Genomic DNA, 14,247 nt, shown 5'->3' on the forward strand with positions numbered 1-14,247 from the left:
AGTGAAATAAAAAATGATTTGGACAATATCTGACATATTTTGAAATTTGTCAAAAATCTGTCTTTTGTCCTGACCCCAGACCTTATGTGAAAACTAAGAAAAACTGAAAGGTACTAAAAAAAATCAGACCAATTTATTTTCACTTTTTTTACCCTAGTTCATGCATTTCACATGTCTAGAAGTGAAATAAAAAATGATTTGGACAATATCTGACATATTTTGAAATTTGTCAAAAATCTGTCTTTTGTCCTGACCCCGGACCTTATGTGAAAACTAAGAAAAACTGCAAGGTACTAAAAAAAAAATCAAACCAATTTTTTTACACTTTTTTGCCCTAGTTCAATGCATTTCACATGTATAGAAATGAAATAAAAAATGATTTGGACAATATCTGACAGATTTTGAAATTTGTCAAAAATATGTCTTTTGTCCTGACCCCGGACCTTATGTGAAAACTAAGAAAAACTGAAAAGTACTAAAAAAAAATCAAACCAATTTTTTAAAACTTTTTTGCACTAGTTCATGCATTTCACATGTCTAGAAGTGAAATAAAAAATAATTTAAGCCAATATCTGACATATTTTGAAATTTGTCAAAAATCTGTCTTTTGTCCTGACCCCGGACCTTATGTGAAAACTAAGAAAAACTGAAAAGTACTAAAAAAAAATCAAACCAATTTTTTTTACACTTTTTTGCCCTAGTTCATGCATTTCACATGTCTAGAAGTGAAATAAAAAATGATTTGGACAATATCTGACATATTTTGAAATTTGTCAAAAATCTGTCTTTTGTCCTGACCCCAGAACTTATGTGAAAACTAAGAAAAACTGAAAGGTACTAAAAAAAATCAGACCAATTTTTTTTCACTTTTTTTACCCTAGTTCATGCATTTCACATGTCTAGAAGTGAAATAAAAAATGATTTGGACAATATCTGACATATTTTGAAATTTGTCAAAAATCTGTCTTTTGTCCTGACCCCGGACCTTATGTGAAAACTAAGAAAAACTGCAAGGTACTAAAAAAAAAATCAAACCAATTTTTTTACACTTTTTTGCCCTTGTTCAATGCATTTCACATGTATAGAAATGAAATAAAAAATGATTTGGACAATATCTGACAGATTTTGAAATTTGTCAAAAATCTGTCTTTTGTCCTGACCCCGGACCTTATGTGAAAACTAAGAAAAACTGAAAAGTACTAAAAAAAATCAGACCAATTTTTTTTCACTTTTTTTACCCTAGTTCATGCATTTCACATGTCTAGACGTGAAATAAAAAATAATTTGGACAATATCTGACATATTTTGAAATTTGTCAAAAATCTGTCTTTTGTCCTGACCCCGGACCTTATGTGAAAACTAAGAAAAACTGAAAAGTACTAAAAAAAAAATCAAACCAATTTTGTTACACTTTTTTGCACTAGTTCATGCATTTCACATGTCTAGAAATGAAATAAAAAATGATTTGGACAATATCTGACAGATTTTGAAATTTGTCAAAAATATGTCTTTTGTCCTGACCCCGGACCTTATGTGAAAACTAAGAAAAACTGAAAGGTACTAAAAAAAATCAAACCAATTTTGTTACACTTTTTTGCACTAGTTCATGCATTTCACATGTCTAGACGTGAAATAAAAAATGATTTGGACAATATCTGACATATTTTGAAATTTGTCAAAAATCTGTCTTTTGTCCTGACCCCAGACCTTATGTGAAAACTAAGAAAAACTGAAAAGTACTAAAAAAAATCAAACCAATTTTTTAAAACTTTTTTGCACTAGTTCATGCATTTCACATGTCTAGAAGTGAAATAAAAAATAATTTAAGCCAATATCTGACATATTTTGAAATTTGTCAAAAATCTGTCTTTTGTCCTGACCCCGGACCTTATGTGAAAACTAAGAAAAACTGAAAAGTACTAAAAAAAAAATCAAACCAATTTTTTTTACACTTTTTTGCCCTAGTTCATGCATTTCACATGTCTAGAAGTGAAATAAAAAATGATTTGGACAATATCTGACATATTTTGAAATTTGTCAAAAATCTGTCTTTTGTCCTGACCCCAGACCTTATGTGAAAACTAAGAAAAACTGCAAGGTACTAAAAAAAAATCAAACCAATTTTTTTACACTTTTTTGCCCTTGTTCAATGCATTTCACATGTATAGAAATGAAATAAAAAATGATTTGGACAATATCTGACATATTTTGAAATTTGTCAAAAATCTGTCTTTTGTCCTGACCCCAGACCTTATGTGAAAACTAAGAAAAACTGAAAGGTACTAAAAAAAATCAGACCAATTTTTTTTCACTTTTTTTGCCCTAGTTCATGCATTTCACATGTCTAGAAGTGAAATAAAAAATGATTTGGACAATATCTGACATATTTTGAAATTTGTCAAAAATCTGTCTTTTGTCCTGACCCCGGACCTTATGTGAAAACTAAGAAAAACTGCAAGGTACTAAAAAAAAAATCAAACCAATTTTTTTACACTTTTTTGCCCTAGTTCAATGCATTTCACATGTATAGAAATGAAATAAAAAATGATTTGGACAATATCTGACAGATTTTGAAATTTGTCAAAAATATGTCTTTTGTCCTGACCCCGGACCTTATGTGAAAACTAAGAAAAACTGAAAAGTACTAAAAAAAAATCAAACCAATTTTTTAAAACTTTTTTGCACTAGTTCATGCATTTCACATGTCTAGAAGTGAAATAAAAAATAATTTAAGCCAATATCTGACATATTTTGAAATTTGTCAAAAATCTGTCTTTTGTCCTGACCCCGGACCTTATGTGAAAACTAAGAAAAACTGAAAAGTACTAAAAAAAAATCAAACCAATTTTTTTTACACTTTTTTGCCCTAGTTCATGCATTTCACATGTCTAGAAGTGAAATAAAAAATGATTTGGACAATATCTGACATATTTTGAAATTTGTCAAAAATCTGTCTTTTGTCCTGACCCCAGAACTTATGTGAAAACTAAGAAAAACTGAAAGGTACTAAAAAAAATCAGACCAATTTTTTTTCACTTTTTTTACCCTAGTTCATGCATTTCACATGTCTAGAAGTGAAATAAAAAATGATTTGGACAATATCTGACATATTTTGAAATTTGTCAAAAATATGTCTTTTGTCCTGACCCCGGACCTTATGTGAAAACTAAGAAAAACTGAAAAGTACTAAAAAAAAATCAAACCAATTTTTTAAAACTTTTTTGCACTAGTTCATGCATTTCACATGTCTAGAAGTGAAATAAAAAATAATTTAAGCCAATATCTGACATATTTTGAAATTTGTCAAAAATCTGTCTTTTGTCCTGACCCCGGACCTTATGTGAAAACTAAGAAAAACTGAAAAGTACTAAAAAAAAATCAAACCAATTTTTTTTACACTTTTTTGCCCTAGTTCATGCATTTCACATGTCTAGAAGTGAAATAAAAAATGATTTGGACAATATCTGACATATTTTGAAATTTGTCAAAAATCTGTCTTTTGTCCTGACCCCAGAACTTATGTGAAAACTAAGAAAAACTGAAAGGTACTAAAAAAAATCAGACCAATTTTTTTTCACTTTTTTTACCCTAGTTCATGCATTTCACATGTCTAGAAGTGAAATAAAAAATGATTTGGACAATATCTGACATATTTTGAAATTTGTCAAAAATATGTCTTTTGTCCTGACCCCAGACCTTATGTGAAAACTAAGAAAAACTGAAAAGTACTAAAAAAAAATCAAACCAATTTTTTAAAACTTTTTTGCACTAGTTCATGCATTTCACATGTCTAGAAGTGAAATAAAAAATAATTTAAGCCAATATCTGACATATTTTGAAATTTGTCAAAAATCTGTCTTTTGTCCTGACCCCGGACCTTATGTGAAAACTAAGAAAAACTGAAAAGTACTAAAAAAAAATCAAACCAATTTTTTTTACACTTTTTTGCCCTAGTTCATGCATTTCACATGTCTAGAAGTGAAATAAAAAATGATTTGGACAATATCTGACATATTTTGAAATTTGTCAAAAATCTGTCTTTTGTCCTGACCCCAGAACTTATGTGAAAACTAAGAAAAACTGAAAGGTACTAAAAAAAATCAGACCAATTTTTTTTCACTTTTTTTACCCTAGTTCATGCATTTCACATGTCTAGAAGTGAAATAAAAAATGATTTGGACAATATCTGACATATTTTGAAATTTGTCAAAAATCTGTCTTTTGTCCTGACCCCGGACCTTATGTGAAAACTAAGAAAAACTGAAAAGTACTAAAAAAAAATCAAACCAATTTTTTTTACACTTTTTTGCCCTAGTTCATGCATTTCACATGTCTAGAAGTGAAATAAAAAATGATTTGGACAATATCTGACATATTTTGAAATTTGTCAAAAATCTGTCTTTTGTCCTGACCCCAGAACTTATGTGAAAACTAAGAAAAACTGAAAGGTACTAAAAAAAATCAGACCAATTTTTTTTCACTTTTTTTACCCTAGTTCATGCATTTCACATGTCTAGAAGTGAAATAAAAAATGATTTGGACAATATCTGACATATTTTGAAATTTGTCAAAAATATGTCTTTTGTCCTGACCCCGGACCTTATGTGAAAACTAAGAAAAACTGAAAAGTACTAAAAAAAAATCAAACCAATTTTTTAAAACTTTTTTGCACTAGTTCATGCATTTCACATGTCTAGAAGTGAAATAAAAAATAATTTAAGCCAATATCTGACATATTTTGAAATTTGTCAAAAATCTGTCTTTTGTCCTGACCCCGGACCTTATGTGAAAACTAAGAAAAACTGAAAAGTACTAAAAAAAAAATCAAACCAATTTTTTTTACACTTTTTTGCCCTAGTTCATGCATTTCACATGTCTAGAAGTGAAATAAAAAATGATTTGGACAATATCTGACATATTTTGAAATTTGTCAAAAATCTGTCTTTTGTCCTGACCCCAGACCTTATGTGAAAACTAAGAAAAACTGCAAGGTACTAAAAAAAAAATCAAACCAATTTTTTTACACTTTTTTGCCCTTGTTCAATGCATTTCACATGTATAGAAATGAAATAAAAAATGATTTGGACAATATCTGACATATTTTGAAATTTGTCAAAAATCTGTCTTTTGTCCTGACCCCAGACCTTATGTGAAAACTAAGAAAAACTGAAAGGTACTAAAAAAAATCAGACCAATTTTTTTTCACTTTTTTTGCCCTAGTTCATGCATTTCACATGTCTAGAAGTGAAATAAAAAATGATTTGGACAATATCTGACATATTTTGAAATTTGTCAAAAATCTGTCTTTTGTCCTGACCCCGGACCTTATGTGAAAACTAAGAAAAACTGCAAGGTACTAAAAAAAAAATCAAACCAATTTTTTTACACTTTTTTGCCCTAGTTCAATGCATTTCACATGTATAGAAATGAAATAAAAAATGATTTGGACAATATCTGACAGATTTTGAAATTTGTCAAAAATATGTCTTTTGTCCTGACCCCGGACCTTATGTGAAAACTAAGAAAAACTGAAAAGTACTAAAAAAAAATCAAACCAATTTTTTAAAACTTTTTTGCACTAGTTCATGCATTTCACATGTCTAGAAGTGAAATAAAAAATAATTTAAGCCAATATCTGACATATTTTGAAATTTGTCAAAAATCTGTCTTTTGTCCTGACCCCGGACCTTATGTGAAAACTAAGAAAAACTGAAAAGTACTAAAAAAAAATCAAACCAATTTTTTTTACACTTTTTTGCCCTAGTTCATGCATTTCACATGTCTAGAAGTGAAATAAAAAATGATTTGGACAATATCTGACATATTTTGAAATTTGTCAAAAATCTGTCTTTTGTCCTGACCCCAGAACTTATGTGAAAACTAAGAAAAACTGAAAGGTACTAAAAAAAATCAGACCAATTTTTTTTCACTTTTTTTACCCTAGTTCATGCATTTCACATGTCTAGAAGTGAAATAAAAAATGATTTGGACAATATCTGACATATTTTGAAATTTGTCAAAAATATGTCTTTTGTCCTGACCCCGGACCTTATGTGAAAACTAAGAAAAACTGAAAAGTACTAAAAAAAAATCAAACCAATTTTTTAAAACTTTTTTGCACTAGTTCATGCATTTCACATGTCTAGAAGTGAAATAAAAAATAATTTAAGCCAATATCTGACATATTTTGAAATTTGTCAAAAATCTGTCTTTTGTCCTGACCCCGGACCTTATGTGAAAACTAAGAAAAACTGAAAAGTACTAAAAAAAAATCAAACCAATTTTTTTTACACTTTTTTGCCCTAGTTCATGCATTTCACATGTCTAGAAGTGAAATAAAAAATGATTTGGACAATATCTGACATATTTTGAAATTTGTCAAAAATCTGTCTTTTGTCCTGACCCCAGAACTTATGTGAAAACTAAGAAAAACTGAAAGGTACTAAAAAAAATCAGACCAATTTTTTTTCACTTTTTTTACCCTAGTTCATGCATTTCACATGTCTAGAAGTGAAATAAAAAATGATTTGGACAATATCTGACATATTTTGAAATTTGTCAAAAATATGTCTTTTGTCCTGACCCCGGACCTTATGTGAAAACTAAGAAAAACTGAAAAGTACTAAAAAAAAATCAAACCAATTTTTTAAAACTTTTTTGCACTAGTTCATGCATTTCACATGTCTAGAAGTGAAATAAAAAATAATTTAAGCCAATATCTGACATATTTTGAAATTTGTCAAAAATCTGTCTTTTGTCCTGACCCCGGACCTTATGTGAAAACTAAGAAAAACTGAAAAGTACTAAAAAAAAATCAAACCAATTTTTTTTACACTTTTTTGCCCTAGTTCATGCATTTCACATGTCTAGAAGTGAAATAAAAAATGATTTGGACAATATCTGACATATTTTGAAATTTGTCAAAAATCTGTCTTTTGTCCTGACCCCAGAACTTATGTGAAAACTAAGAAAAACTGAAAGGTACTAAAAAAAAATCAGACCAATTTTTTTTCACTTTTTTTACCCTAGTTCATGCATTTCACATGTCTAGAAGTGAAATAAAAAATGATTTGGACAATATCTGACATATTTTGAAATTTGTCAAAAATCTGTCTTTTGTCCTGACCCCGGACCTTATGTGAAAACTAAGAAAAACTGAAAAGTACTAAAAAAAAATCAAACCAATTTTTTTTACACTTTTTTGCCCTAGTTCATGCATTTCACATGTCTAGAAGTGAAATAAAAAATGATTTGGACAATATCTGACATATTTTGAAATTTGTCAAAAATCTGTCTTTTGTCCTGACCCCAGAACTTATGTGAAAACTAAGAAAAACTGAAAGGTACTAAAAAAAATCAGACCAATTTTTTTTCACTTTTTTTACCCTAGTTCATGCATTTCACATGTCTAGAAGTGAAATAAAAAATGATTTGGACAATATCTGACATATTTTGAAATTTGTCAAAAATATGTCTTTTGTCCTGACCCCGGACCTTATGTGAAAACTAAGAAAAACTGAAAAGTACTAAAAAAAAATCAAACCAATTTTTTAAAACTTTTTTGCACTAGTTCATGCATTTCACATGTCTAGAAGTGAAATAAAAAATAATTTAAGCCAATATCTGACATATTTTGAAATTTGTCAAAAATCTGTCTTTTGTCCTGACCCCGGACCTTATGTGAAAACTAAGAAAAACTGAAAAGTACTAAAAAAAAATCAAACCAATTTTTTTTACACTTTTTTGCCCTAGTTCATGCATTTCACATGTCTAGAAGTGAAATAAAAAATGATTTGGACAATATCTGACATATTTTGAAATTTGTCAAAAATCTGTCTTTTGTCCTGACCCCAGAACTTATGTGAAAACTAAGAAAAACTGAAAGGTACTAAAAAAAATCAGACCAATTTTTTTTCACTTTTTTTACCCTAGTTCATGCATTTCACATGTCTAGAAGTGAAATAAAAAATGATTTGGACAATATCTGACATATTTTGAAATTTGTCAAAAATCTGTCTTTTGTCCTGACCCCGGACCTTATGTGAAAACTAAGAAAAACTGAAAAGTACTAAAAAAAAAATCAAACCAATTTTGTTACACTTTTTTGCACTAGTTCATGCATTTCACATGTCTAGAAGTGAAATAAAAAATAATTTAAGCCAATATCTGACATATTTTGAAATTTGTCAAAAATCTGTCTTTTGTCCTGACCCCGGACCTTATGTGAAAACTAAGAAAAACTGCAAGGTACTAAAAAAAAATCAAACCAATTTTGTTACACTTTTTTGCACTAGTTCATGCATTTCACATGTCTAGACGTGAAATAAAAAATAATTTGGACAATATCTGACATATTTTGAAATTTGTCAAAAATCTGTCTTTTGTCCTGACCCCGGACCTTATGTGAAAACTAAGAAAAACTGAAAAGTACTAAAAAAAAATCAAACCAATTTTGTTACACTTTTTTGCACTTGTTCATGCATTTCACATGTCTAGACGTGAAATAAAAAATAATTTGGACAATATCTGACATATTTTGAAATTTGTCAAAAATCTGTCTTTTGTCCTGACCCCGGACCTTATGTGAAAACTAAGAAAAACTGAAAAGTACTAAAAAAAAAATCAAACCAATTTTGTTACACTTTTTTGCACTAGTTCATGCATTTCACATGTCTAGAAATGAAATAAAAAATGATTTGGACAATATCTGACAGATTTTGAAATTTGTCAAAAATATGTCTTTTGTCCTGACCCCGGACCTTATGTGAAAACTAAGAAAAACTGAAAGGTACTAAAAAAATCAAACCAATTTTGTTACACTTTTTTGCACTAGTTCATGCATTTCACATGTCTAGACGTGAAATAAAAAATGATTTGGACAATATCTGACATATTTTGAAATTTGTCAAAAATCTGTCTTTTGTCCTGACCCCAGACCTTATGTGAAAACTAAGAAAAACTGAAAAGTACTAAAAAAAAATCAAACCAATTTTTTAAAACTTTTTTGCACTAGTTCATGCATTTCACATGTCTAGAAGTGAAATAAAAAATAATTTAAGCCAATATCTGACATATTTTGAAATTTGTCAAAAATCTGTCTTTTGTCCTGACCCCGGACCTTATGTGAAAACTAAGAAAAACTGAAAAGTACTAAAAAAAAATCAAACCAATTTTTTTTACACTTTTTTGCCCTAGTTCATGCATTTCACATGTCTAGAAGTGAAATAAAAAATGATTTGGACAATATCTGACATATTTTGAAATTTGTCAAAAATCTGTCTTTTGTCCTGACCCCAGACCTTATGTGAAAACTAAGAAAAACTGCAAGGTACTAAAAAAAAAATCAAACCAATTTTTTTACACTTTTTTGCCCTTGTTCAATGCATTTCACATGTATAGAAATGAAATAAAAAATGATTTGGACAATATCTGACATATTTTGAAATTTGTCAAAAATCTGTCTTTTGTCCTGACCCCGGACCTTATGTGAAAACTAAGAAAAACTGAAAAGTACTAAAAAAAAATCAAACCAATTTTGTTACACTTTTTTGCACTAGTTCATGCATTTCACATGTCTAGACGTGAAATAAAAAATAATTTGGACAATATCTGACATATTTTGAAATTTGTCAAAAATCTGTCTTTTGTCCTGACCCCAGACCTTATGTGAAAACTAAGAAAAACTGCAAGGTACTAAAAAAAAAATCAAACCAATTTTTTTACACTTTTTTGCCCTAGTTCATGCATTTCACATGTCTAGAAGTGAAATAAAAAATGATTTGGACAATATCTGACATATTTTGAAATTTGTCAAAAATCTGTCTTTTGTCCTGACCCCAGACCTTATGTGAAAACTAAGAAAAACTGAAAGGTACTAAAAAAAATCAGACCAATTTTTTTTCACTTTTTTTGCCCTAGTTCATGCATTTCACATGTCTAGAAATGAAATAAACAATGATTTGGACAATTTCTGACAGATTTTGAAATTTGTCCTGACCCCGGACCTTATGTGAAAACTAAGAAAAACTGAAAGGTACTAAAAAAAAATCAAACCAATTTTTTTACACTTTTTTGCCCTAGTTCATGCATTTCACATGTATAGAAATGAAATAAAAAATGATTTGGACAATATCTGACAGATTTTGAAATTTGTCAAAAATCTGTCTTTTGTCCTGACCTCGGACCTTATGTGAAAACTAAGAAAATCGGAAAAGTACTAAAAAAATCAGACCAATTTTTTTTGCTGTTTTTGCCCTAGTTCATGCATTTCTACGGAGCCCCTAAGGGAAAAAAATCTAAAGTTTAGTTTCAGGTGAGCACATGAAAGTTTCAGGTGAGCACATGAAAGTTTCACGTGCGCACATGAAATTTTCACGTGAGCACATGAAACTAAACTTTAGATTTTTTTTCTAGTTTAGTTTAGTTTCATGTGCTCACGTGAAAGTTTCATGTGCGCACGTTAAAGTTTCATGTGAAAAGGTTTTGCGTGAGCATGTGAAACTTTCATGTGCTCACGTGAAAGTTTCATGTGCGCACATGAAAGTTTCACGTGAGCACATGAAACTAAACTTTAGATTTTATTTTGTTCATGTCCCCTTTGGGGGTCCGTACATTTCACATGTCTAGATGTGAAATAAAAAAATAATTTGGACAATATCTGACAGATTTAAAAATTTGTCTAAAATCTGTCTTTTGTCCTGATGTGTTTTCACCTGATGTGAAAACTGAGAAAATCGGAAAAGTACTAAAAAAAATCAGACCAATTTTTTCACTTTTTTTGCCATAGTTCATACATTTCACATGTCTAGACATGAAATAAAAATAATTTGGACAATAATTGACAGATTTTTAAATTTGTCAAAAAATATTTCTCTCATCCTGACCCCCGGACCTTATGTGAAAGCTAAAAAAAATCTGAAAAGTACAAAAAAAATCAGACCAATTTTTCCCCCACTTTTTTTTCCCTAGTTCATGCATTTCACATGTCTAGACGTGAAATAAAAAATAATTTGGACAATATCTGACAGATTAAAAAATGTGTCAAAAATCTGTCTTTTGTCCTGACCCTGGACCTTATGTGAAAACTAAGAAAATCAGAATAGTACTAAAAAAATCAGACCAATTTTTTTTTACTGTTTTTGCCCTAGTTCATGCATTTCTACGGAGCCCCTAAGGGAAAGAAAAATCAAAAGTTTAGTTTCATGTGCTCACGTGAAACTTTCATGTGCTCACGTGAAAGTTTCATGTGCGCACGTGAAAGTTTCATGTGAAAAGGATTTGCGTGAGCATATGAAACTTTCATGTGCGAACGTGAAAGTTTCATGTGCGAACATGAACGGTTTTTGCTCATGTCTAAATTTGTTAAAAAATCTGTCTCTCATCCTGACCGCAAAAACTAAGAAAATCTGAAAAGTACAAAAAAAATCAGACCAATTTTTTTTTCATGTGCTCACGTGAAACTTTCATGTGCTCACCTGAAACTTTCATGTGCTCACCTGAAACTTTCATGTGCGCACGTTAAAGTTTCATGTGAAAAGGTTTTGCGTGAGCATGTGAAACTTTCATGTGCTCACGTGAAAGTTTCATGAGCGAACATGAAAGTTTCTTGTGCTCACATGAAAGTTTCACGTGAGCACATGAAACTAAACTTTAGATTTTGTTTTGCTCATGTCCCCTTTGGGGGTCCGTACATTTCACATGTCTAGACGTGAAATAAAAAATAATTTGGAGAATATCTGACAGATTTAAAAATTTGTCAAAAATCTGTCTTTTGTCCTGACCCCGGACCTTATGTGAAAACTGAGAAAATCGGAAAAGTACTAAAAAAATCAGACCAATTTTTTTTACTGTTTTTGCCCTAGTTCATGCATTTCTACGGAGCCCCTAAGGGAAAAAAAATCTAAAGTTTAGTTTCATGTGCTCACGTGAAACTTTCATGTGCTCACGTGAAACTTTCATGTGCTCACGTGAAACTTTCATGTGCGCACGTGAAACTTTCATGTGAAAAGGATTTGAGTGAGCATATGAAAGTTTCACGTGCGCACATGAAAGTTTTTTGGTCATGTCTAAATTTGTTAAAAAATCTGTTTCTCATCCAGACCGCAAAAACTAAGAAAATCTGAAAAGTACAAAAAAAATCAGACCAATTTTTTGTTCACTTTTTTTGCCATAGTTCATACATTTCACATGTCTAGACATGAAATAAAAAATAATTTGGACAATAATTGACAGATTTTTAAATTTGTCAAAAAATATTTCTCTCATCCTGACCCCCGGAACTTATGTGAAAACTAAAAAAAATCTGAAAAGTACAAAAAAAATCAGACCAATTTTTTTTTCACTTTTTTTGCCCTAGTTCATGCATTTCACATGTCTATACGTGAAATAAAAAATAATTTGGACAATATCTGACAGATTTTTTCACATGTCTAGACGTGAAATAAAAAATTATTTGGACAATAGCTGAAAGATTTTGAAATTTGTCAAAAATCTGTCTTTTGTACTGACCCTGGACCTTATGTGAAAATTAAGAAAATCTGAAAAGTACGAAAAAAATCAAACCATTTTTTTTCACTTTTTTTGCCCTAGTTCATGCATTTTACATGTCTAGACGTGAAATAAAAAATAATTTGGACAATATCTGACAGATTTTTTAATTTGTTATTTGAAATTTGCCAAAAAACTGTCTCTCGTCCTGACAGCGGACCTTATGTGAAAACTAAGATACTCTGAAAAGTACAAAAAAATCTCCATTCACAAAGATCCGAATTCACTGGAACTTATAAACTTACTGTAGGACCGACCTAGCCAACTTAGACCATGCCTAGGTTGGTTAAGGGTATTTGGATGCTTGTTGTGGTAATATGGGGCAGCTGGGGGCGTAAGCTAACTGCTAACTGTTGGCTAACTTGTTTTGTGTTTGGGATGGGGCCTAAGCTAACGGGCTAAGCTAACTGGCTAATTTGTTTTGTGTTTGTGATGGGCTGTGCCTAGGGTGATGGTTGGTTGGCCAAGGTTTTTATGGTTATGGTTCAGTCCACATCAACGGGACGGACCAACCTGGCCAACCTTGACCATGCCTGGGCTGGTTAAGAGTATTTTGGGTATTGGATATTTCAATGTGGTAATATGGTGTCAGCATGGAGGGGAGTGTCTCCAGGACGCTGGTTTCACTGTTAAGCCTTCATGAGGTGTCGTGGGCCTAACTTAACGAAACATCGGTGAATGAGGGTGCCCACTTGATAACCCCAATGACATGCCGCATACTATATAGGCTACTGCTGTTGGATAGGCCATTTGTATTGTGCTTGTGACCATTTGTTGGCGGATTTGTGGGTAGTGTGCTTTTTAAAGTTAAACTTGAGCAGGGGCTTCTGAATGTGTTTTTACCTTGGATTTTGGCACAAGGGATTTTAACATCTAATCCTGTGTATTAATGTAATAAAAACACATAGGAGGCAATAGAAGCACTAAGGGCGAGAGGAATTCAAGTGGCTAGTCTTAGAGAAGAACCGGGAGCCAATCTGGAGGAGAGCATACAGAATGTGTTTTAATGGCAACGATAAGAGGGAAGGAGAATCGAGTGGAGATGAGGGCGAGGGAGAGACTAAAGGGATTCAGGAGTGCATCTCAATAATGAAAAAAATACATTGAGGAGGTCTTATGTAAATACGTGAAAGAGGAACTGGGACTCTGATTAGCGTTGTCTCTCTCTTTCGCTTTGCCTTGTTCATAGATCATAGATCAAACAACAAAGAAGGTAGGCTACTATACTACAAATCAGATTGAATGGATCACCTTGGAAGATACAAGGATACAAGGAAGTTTATTGTCACATGCATATAGTTACTGGAAGTAAGAAATGCAGTGAAATTATGTCTGGTGTCAGCCTATTTGTGCATTTATGGGGGGGGGGGGGGTAAAAAGTGCAGTAGAAGAGGGGTTTAGTAGATTAAGTGGCAAGGGCTGCATAAGAAAGGTGGGGGAGGATTGGGATCGGGGGGGGGGGCACCAACAAGGAGCACCCAAGAGCAACAGGGGCAAGGAAAAACTCCCTTACCAAGGAAGAAACCTTGGGCAGATCCACGGCTCAAGGGGCTAACCCAACTGCCAGGGGTCTTGGTGTGTGTGTTGGGGGGATGACAGGGGAGATGGGATAGTGTGCTGTGCATGTGGGGAGAGGGCAGTGTGCAATATGTGTGTTGGAGAAGCTTCCTCATGAGACAATGTGCTGTGTATTGAGGGGGG

Source organism: Alosa pseudoharengus, unplaced genomic scaffold (assembly GCF_046254945.1).
Source record: "Alosa pseudoharengus isolate Yale_2024_CS ecotype anadromous, Long Island Sound unplaced genomic scaffold, YU_APseudo_1.1 YU_APseudo_1.1_scf_11, whole genome shotgun sequence".
NCBI classification, from domain to species: domain Eukaryota; kingdom Metazoa; phylum Chordata; class Actinopteri; order Clupeiformes; family Clupeidae; genus Alosa; species Alosa pseudoharengus.